General features: G+C 41.8%; 1 long non-coding RNA gene across 2 annotated transcripts in view; it reads left to right on the forward strand.

Moving 5' to 3' along the window:
- LOC117600965 (uncharacterized) overlaps nt 1-20,674 on the forward strand; it is a 138,015-nt gene that overhangs the window by 84,191 nt on the left and 33,150 nt on the right. The window contains exon 1 of one of the 2 annotated variants that reach the window (XR_013063594.1): nt 6,572-7,493. The exons of the other annotated variant lie outside the window; for it this stretch is intronic. This is a non-coding gene — a long non-coding RNA (uncharacterized LOC117600965). Of the gene's footprint in view, nt 1-6,571; nt 7,494-20,674 lie in introns of those variants that run through there. 2 annotated transcript variants of the gene reach the window in all.

The raw sequence follows: 20,674 nt of genomic DNA on the forward strand, positions 1-20,674 counted from the left end.
AAACGAAGCGAATCGCTTGAATATCATTTCAATTTTGGATCATTCTTGATCGCGCATCACTAATATCATGCATAAATGTGGGCGATTCAGGAAAGCCAGGAGGAATTACGTTCAGGAAACTGGTATCGGAAAATGAACGGGCACGATGCATAATTCACTGGAAATGGGAACGAGTAAAATCAATCAGTAGCGTGGAATCGATTTCCCTGTCCGCAATTACACGCCAGCTAGTAGATAACACCTGCAAAAGGTCAGACAGTGTCAGCCACGATCGAATCTCCGACCTAAGCCAGATGAGAGCTCATACCTTCGCGATTGCTTACCGATAGCGAAGCTTTACGACACGGTATATTTGTACCTGTGAATTTATACCCCGCGATCAGTATGCGCTTAGTCACCGATGCTTTTTTCGTACGAATATTAACACTTCGTTTATGTCGTACTAGGTAGCACGGAGATTTACTATAAATTCAATGATTTCCGAAAGGTGATAGAAATTAGTGGTAATGCAGCTGAGAAACTGGTTTCGAGGGTTGTAAATTCCGCGTTAATTTTAACCCTTAAATACGTAATATCATGAATATACATTTATTGGAAGATAAATATATGTCGAGGAGGAAGAGTGAACGGAAGGGTTAATTAACGTCAATGAAAAGCAAAAGTGTAGAAAATTTCTTTTAATATTCTTGAAGGACGACGGGTGCTCCGAACTTGTATTTAAACTTTGCGCTTTTCGATAAAAAAATTTACACGATTTCGAAAGAAAAATATCGGCGTCCCGAGGATTAAAAAACAAGCACGTCCTCCAACGACGTGCGAAGAAGAATCGGTGGCGGGACACTTCTTTCTGTCCGTCAGCAATGCAACGAGGGAAGAAACCGCTTCGTCCGCGGCGCGGAGTCGTTCCTCGTAAGAAATCGTCCGCGAACATTGGCGGAATACAAACGGCAATCACTCGAAACTTATTATCGCGCGTAAGAAACTCATAAATGCTTATGACTCGGCTGCTGCTTTTTATCGCAACCTTCGAACGATCCAGTTAAAGGACCGTTCGCCCGGATTGACTACAGCTGGAGGAGTCGAACGAGTCTGAAATAAGAAACGAGACTCGCTAAGAGATTCAGTGAGAGTGAGAAAGGAGGAACAGAAAAGCGTAGAAAAATATGAAAGAGGAGAAAAGAGGAGGAGGAGGAAACGAGCAAAGAGAGGAAAGTTGAAGGGAAGATGGCAGATAAAGCTAGATTTATATGCTCGAGAAATTCGTACAAACTATAATATATACAATTTTTTAATTTACTCGAAGAATTAACAAATCCAGCTTAAATGTAAAATAAGGAAATAGCGTTCTGAAGTTGTCCTAATAAAAAACTTATAATTGTAAAGTTTGATTCGTGCGAATTTTGCGAAACGTGTAAACCGAGCTTAAGAGCAGAAAGTGAAGAGAAAGAAAAAAAGACAGCAGTGTAAGGAGTTTCCTCGACGTCATTTGTAATAGCAAATGGCCTAATGATGCGAGTGATCGTGACGGGACGGGGGATAAAAGTGGAATCGCGCGATTGCAGAGATTCACCGACGATACTTTTGCACGTCGAGCGTCGCGACGTTTCCCTGCCTACGCTCCTTTCGACTGGCTTCATTTTTATTGAGAATCCACTCTCGCGGAATACTTTCCGGCACGTAATGGTGATTCGCCGGGTCGCAGAAACTGAGCCACTTTTGCGGCTGCGTCCAGTGATTTTCCTGCCCTGCGAATGCTAGTTATTACCGTGGGGAAATCGTGGTCGGGGGACAATCTCGCTGTAATATCATTTGTTCGAGTACTCGATGCTTTTTTAACGGCGACGAACGGAATGTCATCCCGCTTCGGTGCAACCGCAAACTACGTTTGCTTGCCGTTCAACTTTTTCTTCGCTCCTTTCCTTCTTCTGTGAAATTACCTCTGAGTATGGTAATTTGGAGAATGGTGTATTCTAAGGTGATCATTTCGTTGATTTTAACGATGAACCAATTTGTGGTACTCTTCTTCGTCTCCCTTTCTTATCAATTCCCATACAATATGGTACGAAAGAAAGGAAGTTCCATCCTTTTTATTTATTCATTTTGAAATTTTTATAAATTGTCTGATTTCAAATATTTTATTTCCTAAGATTCTTATCTTTTTATTTGATGATTAGATAGTCGAGTTAATTCGTTCATAGGGAATGAAATAAAGAGGGCATTTATGGAAGCACCTCTGGATAGATTTATCAATGACTCCTTATCAATGAATCAAGGGATCATGATGGGAAAAACATCGAGAGAAAAAGGTGCATACGAGCGTGTAAAGTCGTGGCAATTCCAAGCACCGAAACTCTCGTTACAATAGCGATTCAAGGGGTCCCATGAATCACGTGGCGAGTACCGATTAAGAATTTCAATTCGCGCGACACGGCGGGAGATCTGTGTCGCGTAAATCTCAGGCAAACTACTCGGCGAGTAGAAAAAGGATGAGATCGGGGATAGGGAGACATTACTCACATGTAATCGGGCCTCCTCGGTTTAAAACGTAGGATTTATATCAAGAAGAGTCCGCGTGTCAAAGGGAAGAAAAGAAGCTGCCCACACAGGTAGTATCGAAAGATGGGGAGTTAGAGAAAGGGTTTGCTTGCTATGTTTTACCGTGTCACAGCGTGAAATTATACAGCCTGAAAGAGGAGGCATCATCGGTGCGTTCCTAATCGGTCGTCAGAGACGTACCGTAAAAAAGATCCCCGTACCAAATGTGGAACGAATCCGCGAGACGTATTCTTATCTGCCACTGAAACTTAGTTTACATTGCTAGAGTGCAATGGTAGATTTTTCAATAATAATTTGTTAATAATTCCTAGCTAGGTCATAGTTGAAGTATTTCATGTTCGAATCATTGGGGCTGAGATTACTTTTTATTAGAAAGAGTTATTTGAAAGTGTTATTACCGTGTTAATTATTACTCATTTATTACTTCAGGAATATGCGGTAATTCATATCGTGCAAAAATCATGAATAACCGTAAATTCCATAAACACTATCTGTTTTATGAGCAAACTTTCCAAATACCTTTGAATTATGATTATCTCATATTCCTCAATGAAACACGTTAAGACCATAAAATATTTTAATATAGGCATGCAATTAAACGGCTTTAAATCTGTAACGTCGTTTAATGGTCTTCGCTACCATACAATCACGAACCAAGGTAAATCAACCATAACTATCCGCCAATATTCGATCAATCAGAAATGATTTATATTCGGTTTCTTCTTTGCGGCCCATAAACTTTCACGCTGATCAATCTCGACTTAATCAAATCCTTAAATGGTTGAAGAGCGATGCAAATAGATCCAATCAACTAGTTGGATACTATGTATCATCTTTTTTCGTTGCATGATCGAATGAAATTAATAACAGTTGCGTTTATAATGCTCTTAGTTTAATTCCCCCAAGATCAATCGGTTAAGTCTAAAAGCCTTAACTATTACTCCGCCAATTTTTCCCCATGAATATCTTAAGAATCCGATAAGGATTCCATCGGTAATAAAACGCATACTTTCCCACCGCATCCTATTTCATGATCTCTGAATATTTTTGAACACCGACTGTTAAAAGCATTAAGACCGGGAAAGTTGTAAAGCATCCAGCAGCAAATGAATTCTCTGGGCAACCATCATTGCCCATCCCTCATTGCGTCGCGCCGACATCGAAAAACCAAGGGCCCCGGTAACGGCTAATAACTTACGATGACGCGGACGTTTTAACGCGAAAGCCGCACTCGCGACAAGTCGTAAATTACGCCGGAAGAGCGATTTAAATACGGTCAGCTCCTTCCACCGGTCGTCTGTTCATCAGAGAGTCTGGGTGTCCTCAGCGGGATTACCCCGGTGCACCCAACGCCACCCACCCTTTACGGACCACCCGTTGATTTACTATTTCGTCGACTCGTCGATACATCGGGGCAAGATCGATGCAACTGGCGCGCAGTATCCAGCCGCCGTAGCATATTACCGCTGTTAGAATCGTGCTTGGCTACGTGCTCGCGACTGTGAGTAATGCGTTCCATCTAGTCGATCAGCGAGGACGAAGAGAAACGGAGAAAAGAGAGGATGCGTTGCGATTTTCTTTCGAGCCCCGCGAACGCCTACGTATCGATCCATCGCGCGAGAATGCACGCGCCTACCTGCTTGATCAACGCGCACGATGAAATTGCACGCACGAAGAAGATCGATCGCGAGCTGTTCTTTCTTACGGATGAGCCTTTGTAATAGCTAGTTTCATACGTTCCAACGACGATAATTTGCATTGTGGTCGATAAAGAATTTTCTTGTTTGTCTCTTCTGATGAATTTTATTCCTATTCTTCCTTTTATGAGGTCTGCTTTGTTCTATATAAATAGAATCAGTGTTCATTTGTGATTATCCCTGGGAGGACGGACCATAAAGAGAGCCCCAATTTTTCATGCTCTCATTTTCTAAATTTTAAATTATTCTTCCAATATATGAAACTGTTCCAAAATATGTTTTTTAAATTTCGGTCTCGATTGATCCAAATTTCGCTGGTCATAGGTTTTTAAATCAAAAATTGAACTAAATTTCCAACTATTTAACACCGTTTAAACTGCATCATTCGAAGGTAGTTCTTAAAAAAGAAAAAGGAACCGTTCCCTTGTCGAGGAAGACTTAACACCGACCGAAGACACGAGTCCGGTCGAGCCCGTATGTCGCGGCTCGTCGAGAGCACCATATCCGTCGTCCACGTGTGCACCAACCGTTAATCCTCCCCACCTGGATGAGGCACGATGTAAGTGCCTTATAAAGAGTGTGCTCGTTCTCGAACCGTTCGATATCACGGTTTATATTGCTAATTAAGTAATTGAAGTTTAAACGGAGGAACGGCCGAGGATAACTGCTCGGTCGGGTTGCATCGCGATAATCCCTCAAACGTTTCCTGGTTCTCGGATCAACGGGGAACGAGTTGGATAAAAGGAGATGCAAGAATCGCTTTAAGTAAGCGAAGGCAAAACGTTCGAGCCAGATACGTGACATCTACTTACGCATCGCGAGTTACGAACGGAATTCTTGACGTCCGGTTTCTTGGTGCCGCGGCAAAGCCACTCGACTCCGATGGATTTATGCATCGGTAATTACTTTCCTATCACGGCCCGGCTAATAGCCGTACGAAGGGATGAAGAACGCACGATCGTTTCGTATCGAACTCGTTTGGGATGGCAGCTGTTCAATGTCGATCAACCGGCCAGAAGACCGCCCGTGGCGAGGATCTATCCGTGTGTTGAATGATAAAATGACCAGCGCACCTGATAATCATGGACACGATTAATCGACTAAGATATCTGCAGCTTCTCGCTATCGAGCAACTATTTCGACCTAGGGATGCCGCGATAATCAGTCCGACCGTGTCCTCCATCCTCTTGCCACGATGATAGCAACATTAATAAGACAGATGCGTCTACTTGTCAGTATTAATCGAACGGCTTATTTTTTCCATCTGCACATCCGTTTCGTTCGATATAAATAAAAAAAAATATTAAAAAATTAAAATTTATGATACCGGAAAGTCTGCAAATGATAGCTATTGAAATTATAGTTAGAATTACAAAATAGGTTTCATAATATCAATGCTATTATAAAAAAGAAACAATTAACTATTACTTGAAGTGAAAGACACGCGAAATTTAATGAATTTACTGTAACATTGTTGTATTTAATTTTACCATCGTGTTTTAATTAAGAAGGAGATTCATCTCCTACAGAAGATAAATCGACTGTTCTATATTCGCTTTTACGATGCTCGTGTAAGAGAAAAGGAGCAATTTTCAGCCTGAAAAATGACTGGGTTAACGAGTTGAAAGTATGAAATCGATATCATCGATCCGAGGATATTAACCTTCTGTTGTGTATTAATTATAATTGAACGATCGTGTATCCTTGTATTCTCATTGATCATGATTTCGTTGAAATCAATGTTACTTTTATCTCGATTGAATGCTCGTTGGAAACAGTAAATTGATTTCAAAGGGCGCGATTGCTTAATAACTTTCTCTCTGGGAACAAAGAAGAGGCGGACGTGAAGAACGATGTGCGCGAATTACGTTGGCCGATCGACAAAAAGCTATTCCGCTTTAATGCGACGGCAGGATTTTTACAGAATGATTCTGACACATTAAAACGCAGGGAAAAAGGTAGCGGGTACTTAAGAACGTCCCTACGCGTCCCTGCTCTGTTTATGCACACCTGTTTTCAATTAACCCGGCCCTCGTAAGGTCTTGTACGTTATCAACCGCCTCTATGCTCCGGTAAAAAACTATCTGCATGCGTGATGAAAATGAATAAAAAGCGTGTCGCTCGACGGAGGCTCCAGCCAACGGGCGATTCCGCGTACAAAACTAAATGGAGTCCTGTGGTCAGTTGATATTTTAAAGCGCACCGCAAGAAACGTTCTAACTGCACCGGTGATCAAGTGAAAATGCAAAGAAGTCGTATTATTACGGGGCTTGTCGTGGTAAGTTTCTTTTCGAGCTATTTCTGGGTTTATTTGAAGAGTTTGTGTCGTCTTAATGGAATTTAGGTGTACACCTTCAGATTCGTTCTTCTTTTTATTTTGGTCATTAAGGTGGTCATTAGATATGCCAGTGTTAGGTATAATTGATTAATACTAAATGATTATTAATTGGAATAAATATTTAGTAATAACCACTAATTGCTAATTAAGAATATTATTAGTTTTTAATTGGAATCCAAATACGATCAGTATTTTAACGGGTAATCATTGGTCCAACTAGCAATAAAATACCTATTTTCGTCTTTAATAACGAATATATAAACTTTAATCCTTGATACCGTTAAATATTGCCCAACCCTGTCGTCGTAATATGGAAATGATAAGAATATTTTATAATTATCAATTTCCTTGAATCTTAATTATTCAATTTGCGTACTGGTATAAAAAAGAAAATAAAGTAGGTTTTTCAAAGAAATATATAATTCGTCCAACGAGACGAGTCAGCATATGTTTACAAATTCACGCGCTCGACTCAGGGTCGGAGCTCAGTTGTTTCCAGTACTTCAAACGTTTCGGTCGAGGTTTGTGTCTGTGTGCCGGGCCTGCTTCGTGCACGTGAATTTCTCGTCTCTAATGATTGAACACGTTATAATTTAAAACCATAAATTGTACTTGTTCCATCATCTTCAACCCGATGAAATATGGATTTCGCGTGGGAGACGCGTGGGACAGGACACAAACACGGAAGGAACAATACATGTAAGACATAGGAGAGAGTAGGATCGAACCGTGAGGACGACTAACGGTGCCGTTTAGATTTTTTTCTGAAATTCAGCTCTTGGCGAAGTAACTGTCTAGTGTTAATGCACATGCTACCTCCAGCCTGTTCAGTGCTTATATAATTATTCTAACGTCAGGTGCAGCTCTGAAAGCGAACCAGTCAAACTACTTATCAAACTTATGTAAGTGTACCATTAGGTTCAATAATACTTGTATTTATTCCATCCTTCTCGAATGTACCTGTAGTTATCGTATTTAAAATAGTGAAAAGTGTAAAGTATTTTGCATATCAAATTTTTATCAAAGGCGGCGGACCATGGAGAGGGTCCCAATTTTATTTTCTTAATTTTACACTGTTTCTCTGAAAATTATTTTTCCAGTATATTTTTGTTTTATAATAGACACCAGAAAATTGCCCAATGAAACATATTCTAGTTGAAACACGGAGATTGCAAATAATAAAATTGAAACTCAAACGTGGCAGACAAGCAGCTCCAATCTCTGAAAGTAATCTCCAATGTACAATGAAATCGCAGCACAGCTCCGTTACGTGTACCGGCTTCCACGCCGACGCGAGATCGTTGAGCATTGTATGTTTAAAGTAACACTGCACGTTCTATATCTGGATCGTTTGACATCCGGAACTAATCGAACGAAAAGCAGTACGAAGCGATGAATCGTCTTCCCCGAACCTAGAATCCTTTATTTTTCTCTCTAGTCCATTAAGATTCACCATAATGCAAACCTCGCGAAAGAAGTATACTTCCTCCTCGTTTCAGCATCAATTTCACGCCTCACGTACAAGCGTCAAAGTTGCAATTCTAATCGAGCGCCAATAATACAGGCGTTGCTTAACCGTCACTTAATATTCCATGATTTAATGTCCCATAAAATATCCGTCGACGTTTGCGCCAACTCCAAGTCATTGAAGAGAGCCAGCAAAAAAATTCAAAGATAATGGTCCATTGAAATTAAAAACATGTTGCTCGCACGTTGATCGTCGTTAGCTGTCGGTACGTAGGTATAAAAGGAACGTCTCTTACACGACTGGCATTAATTCGCGGTAACACGATCATCAGGCGAGTACAAATCTACGCACGCTCGTTAAAACACGGGAATGGAACGGTCAATCGATTCTAGTCTCGAGTTTCTAATCAATAATGATCCTAGAAAAGGTTTATTACTCTCTCGACTCGTCGCAAATCAAGTCTTTAACATTGACATCGCTCGATTTCGTCACGCACTATCTGGTGTGAATCAACCTGTAATCTCTTTTCATTACGTCGCCTCGCTAATAGTTTGATGGTTATTGCAGTTTCGCGATGTTCGACGTCGTCCGTGACACGTCTCTCGGGATAATTAACGACCGGTCGTGGGAATCAATTAGCGTGGACGATGCAGGAGTCCACTCAAACTTCTCAAACAGAAAAGGATCGAGTTACGAGAAGCGGAGGTTGAAGGTTTACGATCAACAGAGCCAAGCAATGTACGGCATTGCGCTCGTTAGCGTTGCTCCCGGTCCCGTTTTATGTGCGTTGCGTACTGTCCGTCGGATAAAAGAAAGAGAAAAGGGCGCGGGAACGAGGGAAATGAGAAACAAGAGCAAGAGAAAAGGGATGGTAGTTGCAGGGAACAAAGGGTGAGCGAATTGAATCGAAGGATGCCGCGATCATCGGCCGTGGCCAGTTTCTACTCGTTCCTCGAGGAACCGTCGAACGTTACGAGCTAGCCTCACTGTTCAGGATGATTACCAGCTGACAAGGCCATTCGTGGCTATAAATTTTCAACCACTAAGGTTACGACCGACGCGACCTTGGCCAATTCGAGCTAAGGGATAAAAAGGTGCACGGTGCCACGCGATGCAGATGCATCTCAACGTTGCACCGCATCGTCGTCGGCGTGGTTGTAAATCAAACGGGATGCTTTTTGCTCGGGATAAGCGACACGCCGCCTAAATAATGGGACTTTTGAAGGAGTTTCTAGTCGCGATACTGGGACACCGGTAGCTTTCCTAGGATCTCCGGTGATTTAAGGGTTTGGAGTAGGTTGTTGGTTCGTAAATCAAGAAACAAGGGGCGATGATTTAATTCTGACGTAGGTAATTTTGAATTGGGTCGAAATTTATCTTCTACCATGATGGAATAATGGTTTTAAATTAATTAACACTACCATTAAATTCTTCAGCAATATAAATTTATTCAATGTTACAATAGCTTAGTAAAAAAAATCTAGGATAACAAGAACAGTTGTTTCTGCATTGTTATTCTCAAAGTAGAAATTCACCGAGTCCCAGTTGTTAGAAGGCAATTTCCCAGGTTGCGGGAAGTGGATCTATCGCATGTTTGAATGCACGTTTCGACCGGCATTCTCGACGATCTAAAATCACGATAAACGATTCAGCAGGGCACGCCGTTCGCGGTTCACGATCCGCGATTCATCGTCGTCCTCCTTTCTTTGAGCGATCTACCGATGCAACGGTATTCGCCTATGGCGCCCCATTCGCGCTACCAACGATCAAACGATACAGAATTTCCGTTCCTCTTTTTCCGCTGTGCCGCATCCACGGGAATCTCTTTAGTCCGTTTGATCTCGCTGAAAATCGCTACCTCGCTCCCTGATTTCATCGGCTACTATACAGTAATTTATGACACCCGGCCGAGATATTTTTCTACCCGATGATTTAGAGATTTATCTTGCTAATGATCTAGAATCTAGTGTCTGTTTCTTCGAAGAAGAAATGTGATTCTTGAAGAAGATTCAATTTTTAAGTGTAACATGAATTTATTGGGTGATGACACATTAAAGTTACAACTTTATAACTCTCTCTAATTGGTATTAGGTATTAATATGTAAATACAGAAAGAATTTTCCCGAATTTAAAAGTCACGTTTATTAAGTGGCTAGCAGCTTTAAACTTTTACTAAGTTGGTCCTTAATTACCCGGTACCAAGTGGAAAAGTTTAGCAACACTTAACTTTTGCAATTCTGTCTGCATATTTATATTTGGCTAGTCGTATAAACTTACATAGAGGTGCACAGTTATTGCAAGATACTGTGTTAAAAATTCTAAAATTACATTCTTCAATTCATTATAATTTCCAAATAAACTCACAATATTAAATTACGGTTTTTCTAATTGCAATCAGAATTACATCTAGTCGAGTGTCTAAACTTTTTCCAACGATTTTCCAACTCATAGTTTACACGTATGAAAATTTCTACCTCGGGCAGGACGTATGTTGGGTCGAAAGGGTTAAAGAAAAAGGGTTAAAGAAACATCTGTGCAGAGGAAAGGCTGACGAGCCTATTTTCGTTCAACGAGACCTCCCACGCGGTGCGCGTTCCGTACCCAAGCAACTATTTTTCCGCCCCGGGGCAAGAGAATCTCGAAGATATACGGGTGCCGTAGAGAAAGGGCTAACTAATAATTAACCCGATCGTGCCGTGGCGCGGTAGTATGCTTCTTGCGCCTGTTCTTCGTTCCAGTTCTTCTTTCTCGGCTGGAAAGGCCAGGCTACCGATCCTCTCCGGATCCTCTCGGACGGTTGCATAGCCGATCGAGCGGAGTCCGAGCGGCGTGGCCTGGCTGTTGTACAAAGAAACACGCCTTCGGCGCTGGTAATCGTCGTGCTTTCGGTCGTACTCGTAAATCGCGGTTCGTTGAATACCGTTCGCCAGGGCAGCACGGTTGAATAATACCCGGGAGAGACGGTTGAAAGAAGCGTAGAAATCGAAACTACGCTCTGCTGAAACTGCTCTACGAGCCGCGGTGATTGCACTGGCCACGATCGAAGGCGCTTTCTTAACGAGAAACAGAGACGAAAAGACGGGAGGAAGAGTACGAGACGATGAAACGAGAGGATTCGTTGCGCACAGTGGCTTCGAGCGTGTAAAGTTGAGTTTACACTCTCGTGCAATTTGCACAAGATGATTTTTTTTTTCCAATCGAAGTTCGTACAGGTAGATCGTTACCTGTGGATAGAAATTTCAAGTCTGCTGCGAACGACAATCTCTTCCGCCAGATTATTTGCATAAAATTGATGCAAGTGCCTAAGAATGTTATACGCAGGGCTAAAAATTTCCCTTGTACATTCGATATATATTTTTATATATACTAAGAAATTTATTGGTAATACAGTTGTTTGAATTTATGCAAATTGTAGGAACATGTAAACCGAGCTTAAAACGCGAAGCACTTTGCGTTGAACGTGATACAGCAACAGGCAAGAAGTAACAAAACCGCTAAATTATTGGCTTGTCCCGTTTCCTCGGAAGTGAAACGGGTCGAGGTATATCTGAACGCTTTCAGAACGGAATATGGATAAGACAAAGTCGGTGAACAGTGTCGGAGTTTCCAGATATCCTGTAATTACCGGTACGTGGTAGGAGAACGTACGGGGTGGCAAAGCAGATAGGTTCAATTGCTTTCAACAAGTTTCTATTCCCTGTCGTTGCTTCGAGCAACGTTTCTTTCAGCTAAAATTACACGTTTCGCGATAGTGGACGTGGGGTAAGAGAGATCGCGAACGGTTGATCGTGTTTTCTAGATTGATTTGTTTGCCGAGGATCGGGCCGCGTGTTATCTCGCGTATTGTTGTAATTACGATCGCCCGGTAAGATGATTGCTTCGTTGCGTTGGAATCTTTTTCGTCCCTTTCGAACGAACATGAAACGTGTTCCGTTCAATTCTATGCTTGAAAAGGAAATTCATTTTAACTCATCGTATGGATAGAACTTTATTGTAATCTAAGACTTGGCATCCCCCAAAGAATATTCCCACGCTAAGATCGATGCATCAAATCCGTGCCAGCTTCCTTCAATCACGGAAATTCGTCGTTTGCCGTCTCGTCCCACGCTGCGCGCGATTACGTGAATCGTTTTACTCCAACTGGCTGAACATTCACCATGATATCGGCCATCTACGAAAGCACGGTCATTTATACGGCGTGTAACTGCGAGACGGGGACGGGTATGCTTCTCGCAGGACGCGAGTCACCGTATCGTCAAACGTGTCGGACAATTTTCAAGCCTGGCTCCCTATTGCGTTTCATCGTACGCCGGAACGTGCGACCCTACGATCGCAGTAATTCTCAAGGGAGAATTCTTAAGTAAGCGCATCCATGACGGGGTTAGCGAAGAATCGTGATGGTCCTCGCGTGAGCTTCAACCGAGTCACGACGTAATCTTTGATTCCTTAGGGACGTGACTTCTGACCGAGGTGACGCGAGACATCTGATCGAAAGCTACACCGGTTCCGCATTGCCAACCTTTGACAGACTGTTTTATGGCTTCTTTCATTAGACACGATGGAAGAGTTAGAACGTTTGGAATCAAAGATTCTAGCTACTTGATTGTGGAGAGTTTAGGGTAGATTTTACGAGACTATAATCTGTGACAAATGATGAGATGGGATGGGTGCTCAGAGGAAGGGTAAAGACTGGGGAATCATTAAGGGATGAATTTATTAACTTTTATTACATTTCAACGTTTAACAAGCGAAGCTATCCCTTCGAAATCGAAGTTCCATATATTATTATCTGACCAACGGAAGGCCATATAAATGCGTTCAAGGGTGACGTTTCGATGCTCCAGGCGTACATGAACTCTGTACTTTAATGGGCTCGTTCTGTCTCTGCCTATCCTCCTCCGTTTTCTTCCATTTTTCCACTGGACTTTTCTTTCGTCCGTTTTCTACGCCCGTGTATTGACGGCCTACGCAGAAAAGAAGCGGCTAGTTCTGCTGCCATGCAAATGACATTGACCGCCAGGAAGGAGGTTATCCTCCAATTAATCGAGTGCCGCCGTGTAGCCCGTCAGCCCTGTGCCCTTCGACGCACGTACAGGCGCGAGATCCTCCTTCGTCGGTTATTAACGTGGTACTCTCGTATGCGTGTACACTCGAGGCACGACCTTCTTGCTCTAATTATATTCATTTCGAGGAACCTTGGGATCGAACGATCGCTCAAGCGGTTGAAAGAAATCGTAGCGGACGATGCTGGACGGTTTGTTTCTCTTTGCTAACCCATTCGTTTCACCGCTCTGCCCGTGGGATAGCAGTCCTCTGAGCTTCGAACGAGGAAATTCTGTTGCCGGGACTGAAAGTTGCCTGCAGATGAAATATAATTGCATTGTATGCACTTGATGCGGTTCGTTTGACACGTTTGTTACAAGTGTTAGATTTTGATTTTTGACTGGGTTGGTTATCTGCAGAGTTCAAAGTGTTAATTAGGAAAGGAAATCCGATCGAGCGATTAAACAATAATAAAACACAAAGAGTATTCACTGCCTCGGTTTTATTCTCGTATTTCTTGTTCCATTCTCTCAGTAATTTATTGCTCTCGATGAATTATAAAGATGCGTATCGATATAAATTGATCTGATATACTCGGACACGTAATTGAATTTGATCTAGGCTGTTTCGTTCCATCAAGTCAGCCTTTAATGATGATTACTGTTCCCGTTTATTGGCTGATTTTGTACTTCCATCTTATTTTATGGAATATTCTGGTGTTAATTTAAGCGATAAAATTGATTACGACCATGTACTACTTAATAAAATTGTCCCAGGTGATTTCATATTACATTTATCATTTTCACGTTCAAACATTCTACAGCTTTGTAGAAGAATGTTTGTTCTGACGATTGTCATTTTGCATTCCACTCGAATGGTATTCTATCTATGCAAAGGAGTAAATAAAACAAGTTTCGTTCAAAAAACGTGGACGTTCTTCAGTTCCATGACCCTGAAACGCTTATGCAAAAGCGACCTTGCCTTCCAATTGTTCGTAGAACAATATTCACCGACCTTATTCTGTTCGATGCGTTTTCTTCGTGTCATTGCATCTTAAAGGATGGTGCAATATGCGAGTCTCTTATCGATTGCCAGAATCGACGTTCCCATTACTTTGTTCGTCTTTTCTCGCGCGAGAACGCTGCGAATCGAAGCTCAACGGCCCCGAGACTACCGCGGCTTTTTATTTCTCGTCGAAGGACGCCGCTTCTCCGCAAGAAAGTCCTGCGGATCGTTCGACAAGAAGCGAAGGAATCGCAGCAGAAAATACGCGGAATCGACGCGCAACTGGACGCATCGCGCCACGATCGATCGACTCCATTGATCGCTTCTCTCATCGAAGCATAACGGGCCGAATGCACCGCGACTCGACGCGACGCGACGAACCACGACGCGACGCGACGTCTCGAGAACCGTTTCGTTCCTCGACTCGACTGACTTTGAGTGACGTTTTGCGATCGCCCGATCGGACAGCCGGTCGCTTTGCATACAGGGAGCGGCGTAATAACGACAAGATTAATTAAACTCGTTAAGGGAATATCGAAAGGGTACATGCGTGCAGATAGCATGATTGAAAGTGCTGGCTTGAACAGTTAGGAGAAATAAAAGTTTCATGAACGAGGACTTGGAGTTAATGACATTGTTTAAGATTATTTAAATGTATATGCAGACATTGGCAAAATTAGGAAAAGAATATTTTACTTAAGGTGTGTCATTTCTTGTCATAAATGGTAGAAGAGGTTTCAGAATTAATGAATAACTTCGTCATTTTGTAACATATTTATTTTTCAAAAATTGAAATATAAAGTTGAAAGTTACATTTATATATATAAAAAATATCTACATTGTTTATTCAATAATAGTCCATGAAAAAAATTCCGAAACTTTGCCTTTCTTTGGATGCCCCAGGAAAGTGTATCTCCTTAAGTAGATTGTGCCTTGCGGTCAGACGTAGTCATACTCCACTAGTAAGACATTCATCGTCTTCTCGTCAAATATACTTCATATTACAATATTTCTAATGAATAAATCAGATGAAATAGTTTATTGAATAAATTACCTCAGAAAATTTCTGTGCCCAGCATTTTAATGTATGCAAATCAACTTCACAAATTTATTTTTCTTCCACGAAAGAAACCCTTCTATCTCGGATCTTGCGCAAAAATTTAACACGCAATCTGCCGTAACTTTCTTCTCCGACGTGAAAAGGACGTCCAGAGCCCGTTCTCGAAACTTTTCTGCAGAGTTAGTCGTTAGGAGAAAAACTGTCGCAGGCAGAGGAGCTCGGCCTCGAAAGACATCCACCTTCTCGGATACATCTTCCATCGCATAACACGGTCCGACGTTGAAATATCGATACACGCGTGCTAGCCGGCCCCCTGTTTGGTACTTAAAATAACCTCGGGAGCAGACACAAAGGCGGCGCAAGAATTTCCACCGCGCCTCGGACCCGAGACCCGTACCCGAGCCACCACCTTGAAATTACTCCGCTCGTACCGGCAAATTGATTTATCAAAACGGCTAATAGGTATAAATCGCGGGCTGATTAATGCGTCCGCGCGAGGAACGCGGCGTAACCGTGTAAACTCGCGATGCGCACAGCTCACTCCATATCTTACGTCCAAAGGGGGGCATTTATTTATTCCACCGGCGAGATACGGGATCTGTAGCCGATGGAACGACAAGAATGATCCGTATAATTGACGAACGCGTACGCCTAATAGCGTAGCAAGCTAGAAAACTTAGCTCCCTCGATCGTAACATAAATCCCGACAATAATGAGATGGGTAAATATCGGTTGCCACGCACGTTTAACCGGAATACCTTGGAACTCTCCCTGGTTCCGAGCACAAACTCGATGGAAGAGTTATTGAATCCGTCCGGTCGCGTTTAAATCGATCCACCGTTGCCTATTTTTTCCTCTACAATTCTCCTTTACCTACACAGTCTACCTTCTTTCCTGTTCTCCTCGATTTACTCCTGCTGCTTGGATACTTCTTCAATTTTTCTTCATTTCTTTGTGTAGTGTTAGTTACAGCAGTCTTCTTCTCTTTTAATTCTCCTCGTGTTCTGTAACCCTTGAATGACGGACCAGGGAGAGAGCCTTACGTTTAATTTAATTTTCTATTTCATATTCTAAATTTTACACTGTTCCCTTGAAAATTATATATTTAATGTATCCTTGTATATATTTCACTCCTAAATGACTCATCCTGCGAATGTCCATCATTTCATCTCTTCTTCGCTGTATTTTCCAATATCCTCTTAAATCATGCGTCAAGATAGTTCTAACTAGTCGACGATTTAGCCCACGGAGTGCAAATTGTTGCGCCATATAGGCAGACGTTTCATTACTCAATTAACGACCCACGCGTATATAGCGGGTCGTATAGCATACGAGCTGGACGTTATAACGCGTCGTCGTCGTTCAGGCTGGTCAGGCAAATCGAACACGAGTGTCGAACACGGTACTTCGTAAATATGGACGATCCTGTCCAGAGATGCATGGTCGGCAATCGACGAGCTACACGTGCATCGGACCGTGTACGCGTCGAGGCTCGGATGACGAGTCAGAAAAAGGACCCGAGGCTCCTCCCGATCGTAAGGGGACGATTTCTTGTTGCTCCGACTCTTATTGTTCGTTCCCATTACGAGCGACGATCGTCGATGATCTCGATTCCACGACGTTCTTTCATCGAGGATCGATCTGCATCCCGATACGACAGATTTTTGAATGGACATATATTATCGAGGTTACAATGTAGCCGTGGGCGTCTGATTATAGCTAGACGATATCCTTGAATCTTATTAAAAGAAAAAATTCATGCAAGTTTGTGTCGAGTGATGTCACCTCGAAGAAAGAAACTGTATTTAGAAACCATATTTCATTTTCTACTTTTACCTTTTAAGATATTTCATCTTTCTACGGTAATGCAATTTAATGGGAAGGTGAAATTATTTTAGAATCACACATAGTATTCTATTCATTCAGATGCTTTTACTTATAAAATTAATTGGTTCTAAAATAAACGTCTGTTATCGTCCGATTACAGAATGATTCTTTTCAATCCGCGCCGATCATTCTTCCTCGCCTTCAATCTCCCCGAAGGATCTCATCAATCACCTTAAGATATTACACTTTCACCGGATCCCGGTCAATTTAGTTCTCGCAAAAGAGGAGAAAACGTGCGAATGAAATTAACTCGGCCTAGCATGACCCGTCTGTCCAGAATTCTCTATCTCTTCGCTAATTGACGCAACCGAGGAAACGAACCCTTTTCCCATTCTGCACCTGTTTAATTTCGTAAGTAAAACCAGTTTGCTGTCACGAGTTGCACTGCGACTTCATTCAAGACGATTACTCTGCAAAATAGACACGGAACCTCGTTACCTGGCTCGTTAACTCGACTCATGTAAATCACGATTATTATTTACCAGCGGACGTCTATCTGCCGCGGCGACCGATTTTATTTCGGACAGGTGTATTATTAAACGAAACGCATCTTTGCGTGTCTGTCTCGAGGAATGCCGCGACTTCAACGTGACACCGGTGATTAAATGTAATGAAGGCTGGTGATATTAAACTCGATCCGGCTTTGAATTGCGATCGAACGTGTTGCAAACTGGTTCTGAACAGTAGACCAGTCGGAGGAGAATTTAAGAGCACCGGAAAGTGTCCATGAAAACATACACTTGAAAACACAGTTTTCAGGGAAAATATTTTACGATCACTTTCGAATTCGTTTGGAAGATGTAAAATTCTCGTAACACATTTTACTGCTTCCTTTGAAATTTATGAGCTTTTCGACTACCGCTGTCTATTATCTACTTCAGACAAATTAGAATAAAATATCGTAACGTATCTGACCTAGTAAAATATCACAAAATTCAAACTGTATATTCGACCGTTTCTTTTACGAAATATTCAAGGAAATGTACAAGTCCAACTTTGAATCTTCCCAGAAACATTCTATCGAAAATCATCTTTATTATCCTCTGCAGTTGCAGTTGCACTGCCAGAATGTCGAGGAAGACATCGTTCCCAATAGTTGTGTTTTCCAAGTAATATCGAGCTTGGCTATCAATGTTGTAGCTGGACAGAAACCAAAAATAGTGCATTCAATTTTCCCTGGGAACATTTTTCAGAAGCGAAACTTTACTCATCATCAATTTAAAGGTGTCTTGGTTTAAATACTGATAGCCCTTCAATTTCTTTTTAGTTCAAATTATTATATAAATTACCTGGACTAAATTTCTGTAAAATATTAAAGGTCCATGAAAAAATCTAACTGCGCCTCTTTTTCACAAACACAAAGCAAAAGAAATCGACCTATATAATCGAACGCGTACTCGTTCTCGAACCTCCTGACGTCATAATTGACCCGCATAATCCACGGAATATAACCGATAATTTTCCACGATTGTCGAGCCACGGAAAATAACGAAGATCGTTAACCCTGACGGTGCGTCGCCGGGCGTCGTTAGGCGTCTTCTCCAACTTTACACGCTCGTGACTTTCCTTGAAAGTCATTCCGTGAATTCGCTCGTCGGTTCTCTTCCGTTCGTGTCAAGAAACGAGAATAGCCACGCAATCTCACGATCTGACCACTTCCGCCGATTCGAACGGTTAATTGTCGTTTGGAAACGCGCGGATACAGGGATAACTCGCTGTCCCATCAACTGTGGACGGTAATTTACGGCTAGAAACGATTACCCCGCGTCGCGTGAAAGGTAAATTAGACTGGCTGACCCGGGGGAAACGAAGCGAAACGTCTTGATTACCGACGATTTTACCCCTGTATCTGCTATTCCTCTAGGAAGACGGTGCTTTTCGGTAAAAAGAAATCAGCCGCGGGCTGTTTCCGTTCGCTCGACCGTTCGTGCATCCGCTCGTGACGTAATTTGCGATTGGTTCTTCAGCTTCTTGCGCATGGAGATGTCTTTAAAGAACCGAGCGAGAGTTTAACGCGCGTATAGGGTAGGGTAGTTAGATCCGAGTAGTTAATGAGAATATCGAAGAGTGACGAGATTAATACCATAATTACTATAGAGGCTGCTATAGATCGAGTTAATAAGAGTACTCTTTTTCTTATTTTACTAATTAACTATGGATATAGGGATCAATGTTTCCACCCTTGACGAGGATCATCAATATTTTCAATTTTAACACTTCATCTTCTGAAGAAATTTATTTTGCAGTTGTTATAGCTTATGTTTATAGGTACTTTGCTATTTATTTACTTATAGAATCATTTCTAGATAAAAAAGGATCTATTGCTTTTCCAAACAGCCTAATTATTGAAAAAATTCAGCATTTTAATTGGTCGATTCCTTTTTTTCTTCCAATTATTCATTTTCTAAGTGACATTTAACATATATGGAAAGAAAATTGTGTTTTGTTTGGAATTTTTTACAATCATACATTCTAGCCTCCAGGTGATTGATACTATTTCTTAAGAAATTTGATGAATCCTTACTCTTTCGAATGTACCTCCCTATTTTGCAACAGAGAACCTTCTACCATTCCATTCTCGCGAATGCGATCATCCATTCGAACAAGTAGATCATTTGTTCTCGTATCGTCCTTGCCTGTAAGCGAAAAATCTCCAAGGTATCCTTACTAACGAGCATACTGGTAAACGAAACGCCCTCCTTCCATTTCTCATCCTTTCTTTCCTTCATTTTCTTGCCTCTTACGACTGTACCTTAATATTCAAACGGCTAATGAATTAGCAAAAGGAAAGATAGATGAAATTCATGAATGTACCGAAACAGGAAGAGAACGAATGACAGCAAGGACAAAGAAACATGCACGGTTCGCTAGCCACACCGTCGTCGACGATTATGTCGGTTCAGAAACAAAAGGAAGATAGTAATAGCTCTGTACCGAGAGAAGAGTAGCGGCAAGAAGACAGTGACATGCCTAATGTCGTTGTCCGTGTCGCGACGTGTAATACTTGGAAAGAAGGCTGTGCATTCTTGGATACCTAACAGCTTTTGTCATCACGAGGAGTTACATTTTTGTTGCGTTGTTTCTGTGTTTCTTGGAGAAATGTTACCGTGTTAAATCTATAAAAGGCTGAGAATATTTTGTGGTAAATAGATGGTAGCAGTGTAAAATCATCAAGGAAATTATGTAGAAGTTAAACCGAGCACCATGTACGTTTCCAATGTACGATTCTTTCGGGTTGCAGAAAGGATACAGAAATTTACAATCCGATGGATTCGAGGAACCCAGATACACGCTGGAATACCGAAAAGGTTCTGACCAATACTCGATCGAAGTTAATGCGTTTCCGATGTACATCCGTTTTCTAATCGACACGCGGATCTTCCATTTGGCCGAGATTCCCTGTGTTCTCCAGCGAAATCCTCTCGCGAAAGAATTGCTACCCCTGGGCACGTGTAGATCTATAAATTTTTAGAAAACTGGTTCATATATGAAACGAAAAGTATTAATTAAATCATCATAGAAAATTAAAAAATAATGATGTCATTTTCCCCGGTAGTCGAATGGAATCGAAAGACACGAGAAAAAATGAAGTAACAAAGAGATGGCACGTTACCCAGGTG

Source organism: Osmia lignaria, chromosome 16 (genome assembly GCF_051020975.1).
Source record: "Osmia lignaria lignaria isolate PbOS001 chromosome 16, iyOsmLign1, whole genome shotgun sequence".
NCBI lineage: Eukaryota > Metazoa > Arthropoda > Insecta > Hymenoptera > Megachilidae > Osmia > Osmia lignaria.